Source organism: Schistocerca nitens, chromosome 7 (genome assembly GCF_023898315.1).
Source record: "Schistocerca nitens isolate TAMUIC-IGC-003100 chromosome 7, iqSchNite1.1, whole genome shotgun sequence".
Taxonomy (NCBI): domain Eukaryota; kingdom Metazoa; phylum Arthropoda; class Insecta; order Orthoptera; family Acrididae; genus Schistocerca; species Schistocerca nitens.
Genome location: NC_064620.1, coordinates 615,959,050 through 615,965,049, shown reverse-complemented (window position 1 = coordinate 615,965,049; position 6,000 = coordinate 615,959,050).

Below are 6,000 nucleotides of genomic sequence, written 5' to 3'. Positions count from 1 at the left end.
ACGAATGGGGGAAAGAAATACAGTAGAAGAAGAATGGGTAGCTCTGATGGATGAAGTAGTGAAGGCAGCAGAGGATCAAGTAGGTAAAAAGACGAGGGCTAGTAGAAATCCTTGGGTAACAGAAGAGAGATTAAATTTAATTGATGAAAGGAGAAAATATAAAAACGCAGTAAATGAAGCAGGCAAAAAGGAATACAAACGTCTCAAAAATGAGATCGATAGGAAGTGCAAAATGGCTAAGCAGGGATAGCTAGAGGACAAATGTAAGGCTGTAGAGGCTTATCTCTCTAGGGGTAAGATAGATACTGCCTACAGGAAAATTAAAGAGACCTTTGGAGAAAAGAGAACCACTTGTATGAATATCAAGAGCTCATTTGGAAACCCAGTTCTAAGCAAAAAAGGGAAAGCAGAAAGGTGGGAGCAGTATATAGCGAGTTTATACAAGGGCGATGTACGTGATGACAATATTATAGAAATGGAAGAGGATGTAGATGAAGACGAAATGGGAGATACGATACTGCGTGAAGAGTTTGACAGAGCACTGAAAGACTTGAGTCGAAACAAGGCCCCGGGAGTAGACAACATTCGGCCTTGGGAGAGCCAGTCGTGACAAAACTCTACCATGTGGTGAGCAAGATGTACGAAACAGGCGAAATACCCTCAGACTTCAAGAAGAATATAATAATTCCAATCCCAAAGAAAGCAGGTGTTGACAAATGTGAAAATTACCGAACTATCAGTTTAATAAGTCACGGCTGCAAAATACTAACGGGTATTCTTTACGGACGAATGGAAAACTAGTAGAAGCCCACCTTGGGGAAGATCAGTTTGGATTCCGTAGAAATATTGGAACACGTGAGGCAATACTGACTCTACGTGTTATCTTAGAAGAAAGATTAAGGAAAGGCAAACCTACGTTTCTAGCATTTGTAGACTCAGAGAAAGCTTTTGACAATGTTTACTGGAATGCTCTCTTTCAAGTTCTAAAGGTGACAGGGGTAAAATACAGGGAGCGAAAGGCTATTTAAAATTTGTACAGAAACCAGGTGGGAGTTATAAGAGTCGAGGGGCATGAAAGGGAAGCAGTGGTTGGGAAGGGAGTGAGACAGGGTTGTAGCCTCTCCCCGATGTTATTCAATCTGTATATTGTGCAACCACTAAAGGAAACAAAGGAAAACTTCGGAGTAGGTATTAAAATCCAAAACTTTGAGGTTCGCCGATGACATTGTAATTCTGTCAGAGACAGCAAAGGACTTGGAAGAGCAGTTGAACGGAATGGACAGTGTCCTGAAAGGAGGATATAAGATGAACATCAACAAAAGCAAAACGAGGATAATGGAATGTAGTCGAATTAAGTTGGGTAATGTTGCGGGAATTAGTTTAGGAAATGAGACACTTAAAGTAGTAAAGGAATTTTGCTATTTGGGGAGCAAAATGGTCGAAGTAGAGAGGATATACAAATGTAGACTGGCAATGGCAAGGAAAGAGTTTCTAAAGAAGAGAAATTTGTTAACATCGAGTATAGATTTAAATGTCAGGAAGTCGTTTCTGAAAGTATTTTATGGAGTGTAGCCATGTATGGAAGTGAAACATGGACGATAAACAGTTTGGACAAGAAGAGAATAGAAGCTTTCGAAATGTGGTGCTACAGAAGAATGCTGAAGATTAGACGGGTGGATCACATAATTAATGAGGAGGTATTGAACAGAATTGGGGAGAAGAGGAGTTTGTGGCACAACTTGACAAGAAGAAGGTACCGATTGGTAGGACATGTTCTGAGGCATCAAACCAGTATCAGGACTGAAATCAGGACTGAAGACCACAACAACAACAGTACGCAGTTTATGTATATCAGCTACATCGTCGAAAAAATAAGTTTCTTTTCAAAAAATTGTAAATCGTTGTTACAACTGTCAATAAAACAACTTATAAAACCATGTTCATAACCCAATAGAAGAGGTAACATTTCTTATCTTTATCTACCTAAATAAATATTCCTTTTATCCGTTATTTTTTGAGTTACAGAAGTGTGAAGCGCCCTGTTAGTGACGAGGCACCAGCGATGCACGGTTCCACGGTAGAGGGCCGCAGAGCTCTGTGGATAGGTACCCGGCGCAGCGAGGACCTCTGGTTGCGCGCCGCAGTAGTCCTGCCCCAGTGTCCAGTCTGTCCTCCCGTGACCACCACCGCCCTGTTCCCAGTGTCGCAGACTTCGAGGTTCCGCGTGAACGGGTGAGTACGTGCAAGCTACGGCTCATCGCTGTCGCAACTTGGCTACATCGTCTAGTGTATTTCGGGGGCTACGAAAGAGCTGTGTTATTACCGCAACCGCCGTACAGTACGTTTAGAACACAGCGTGAACAGTTGCGGCGCCGCTAATACAGCGCATCGCCGTCTGGGTTCGTTCTAGGAGTGCAACAATCACAATACCACTCGAAAACTTCCGAATGAAATGCGATCTAGGCCAATCTTGAACACGAAATGTCTAATCTTTTAAAGCGCTCGTGTACATTGCACGATGGTCGAATACTGTGTGGTCGTGACGCCAAGTGTGATAACGAAATAAACACCATAGTGCCAAGGTGACCAGTAGAGTATCGTGATTGTCTAGGACTGCGCCATATTTAAACACATTTAGTTATAAATTCTGATACTGCGAAGTAAATTCAGATAGCCAATATTTGGATAATTAACGAATCTGAGTATTTAGACTGTTATTACGTTGTGCGGTATTGCCCATAATACGCACCATGAACAACGAAAAATGTCACAGGCCGGTCCACTAAATAGCTTTCACCTAAACAGCAGCGTCAGACTCTTGCTACGTTTGATGGTAAGGTTTTTGTCCATCAATAGAACTACGAAACTGAAAATTTACTTATTAAATTAGTTCAACCCGTTCGTGAGTTTTTTACGCTACATCGAACTTCAATGAACGGACGTGAGCTAAACAGGTGAACGTGTCGTTTTGTAACAAAGTAGTTCCAGTAACGTAAAAAATGAATCTGTAGCGGTAAAAAGCGGTAGTGCACATTAACATCGAATGTTTGACTTCGCTTTTCAGGGGAAAGTGTTTTAAGAACATTCATTATCTCATAAAATTTATAACTTAGTGTTCTATCTATCAGCGACAGAATCGATTAACATACTTGCAATGGTCATATTTGAAAGACCTATTCGCTAAAACTGATTTACTTGTACCTTTCCGTTCATTCTTCACTCATTCATGACTGAGTTTACCTACTATCCAGTGGATTAGAGGCAACGCAACGTCCTCCAATAAATTAATCTTTTTTTTTCTTGTCCTGGTGGCGGGGGGAGGGGGGGGGGGGGGGAGAGAGACGGAAACATCAGAAGAGCGCAGTGACAGTTTTAAGCTGTTTATGTATTCCATATACCATACTCGTAGTTCCTCCTGTGATGTGGAGTCGTGTTAACATGTGTAGTACTTTCTCAGTGAAAAATGACATGCTAGCTATTTAAAATATTCCGTGAATAATCGGTTACTTTGGATTAGTTTCGAAGGAGATGGTTTCGTTGTGAGTTGGCGAGTGGTTGATAATATTTCCAATAGATTCCAGAAGGCACGGCTACAGTTGCCTCACTATTGAAAACTCCGTTCTCCTCCACTGTGATTTTTCAATTTTTGTTTGGGTTAAGAGGTTGGACACGTATACCTTAAATGTTCCTTCGGCACTGACATTATTAAAATCTTACGTTATGGTCTCCATGAAGGTAATATACAGGGTGTTTCAAAAATGACCGGTATATTTGAAACGGCAATAAAAACTAAACGAGCAGCGATAGAAATACACCGTTTGTTGCAATATGCTTGGGACAACAGTACATTTTCAGGCGGACAAACTTTCGAAATTACGGTAGTTACAATTTTAAACAACAGACTGCGCTGCAAGTGATGTGAAAGATATAGAAGACAACGCAGTCTGAGGGTGCGCCATTCTGTACGTCGTCTTTCTGCTGTAAGCGTGTGCTGTTCACAACGTGCAAGTGTGCTGTAGACATGGTTTATTCCTTAGAACAGAGGATTTTTCTGGTGTTGGAATTCCACCGCCTAGAACACAGTGTTGTTGCAACAAGACGAAGTTTTCAACGGAGGTTTAATGTAACCAAAGGACCGAAAAGCGATACAATAAAGGATCTGTTTGAAAAATTTCAACGGACTGGGAACGTGACGGATGAACGTGCTGGAAAGGTAGGGCGACCACGTACGGCAACCACAGAGGGCAACGCGCAGCTAGTGCAGCAGGTGATCCAACAGCGGCCTCGGGGTTCCGTTCGCCGTGTTGCAGCTGCGGTCCAAATGACGCCAACGTCCACGTATCGTCTCATGCGCCAGAGTTTACAGCTCTATCCATACAAAATTCAAACGCGGCAACCCCTCAGCGCCGCTACCATTGCTGCACGAGAGACAGTCGCTAACGATATAGTGCACAGGATTGATGACGGCGATATGCATGTGGGCAGCATTTGGTTTACTGACGAAGCTTATTTTTACCTGGACGGCTTCGTCAATAAACAGAACTGGCGTTATGGGGAACCGAAAAGCCCCATGTTGCAGTCCCATCGTCCCTGCATCCTCAAAAAGTACTGGTCTGGGCCGCCATTTCTTCGAAAGGAATCATTGGCCCATTTGTCAGATCCGAAACGATTACTGCATCACGCTATCTGGACATTCTTCGTGAATTTGTGGCGGTACAAACTGCCTTAGACGACACTGCGAACACCTCGTGGTTTATGCAAGATGGTGCCGGGCCACATCGCACGGCCGACGTCTTTAATTTCCTGAATGAATATTTCGATGATCGTGTGATTGCTTTGGGCTATCCGAAACATACAGGAGGCGGCGTGGATTGGCCTCCCTATTCGTCAGACATGAACCCCTGTGACTTCTTTCTGTGGGGACACTTGAAAGACCAGGTGTACCGCCAGAATCCAGAAACAATTGAACAGCTGAAGCAGTACATCTCATCTGCATGTGAAGCCATTCCGCCAGACACGTTGTCAAAGGTTTCGGGTAATTTCATTCAGAGACTACGCCATATTATTGCTACGCATGGTGGATGTGGAAAATATCGTACTATAGTTTCCCAGACCGCAGCGCCATCTGTTGTTGAAAATTGTAACTACTGTAATTTCGAAAGTTTGTCTACCTGAAAATGTACTGTTGTCCCAAGCATATTGCAACAAACGGTGTATTTCTATCGCTGCTCGTTCAGTTTTTATTGCCGTTTCAAATATACCGGTCATTTTTGAAACACCCTGTACGAGTAATGCTGTCTTACCGTCATGTGTGACCAGTGATTATCAAGAAGTTATCTACCGCGCGAGATAAATTCTAATGCCGCTACATATTTCGTGACTCAAACGTTTCGCTGAACGCACTTTCCAGCTTGGTGTTTCTAGCAGATTGTCGTGATGCATGTAAACCAACCAAGCTGTGCTTCTGGGCAGAAGTCCATTTTATCGCGATATCCACACACCCTAGCGTCTTGTTGAAGCTCTTTGGAGGAGAAATTTGTCTCCTAAGATTAAAGTGTTCCCCAATATGACACTTTTTGTAATACTAGCGTTGTCACAAAAACGGAGGCAAGGTTGGCGGAAGGGAATAGCTATCGCTACTGTATGTACCGTATGTCCATTGAGATGTTATCTCCTTCTGACACAGAGTGACATTTTACGCTTGTTGTAAAACTGATATTGATTTGGTAAGACTGTTTGAAGAGTATTCCTGCTCAAGGCTGCTGCGTCGTCCTTGCGTTTTCTCACTAAACCTCAAGCTAGTAGGCATCATAGATAAAAATACTGTTAAAGCATAATTTTATCCCAGATCTTAACTATTGATATCTATATCAGAGCCAATGCAAGTTTGTGTTTGGAGGGACTGGATTTCATAGGAGCATCCGAAAAGTAGAACTGAGCAGTTCCATAAGCCCTAACCTTACGCATACGATTGACAGCAACCAGACAGGTCAAGCGATG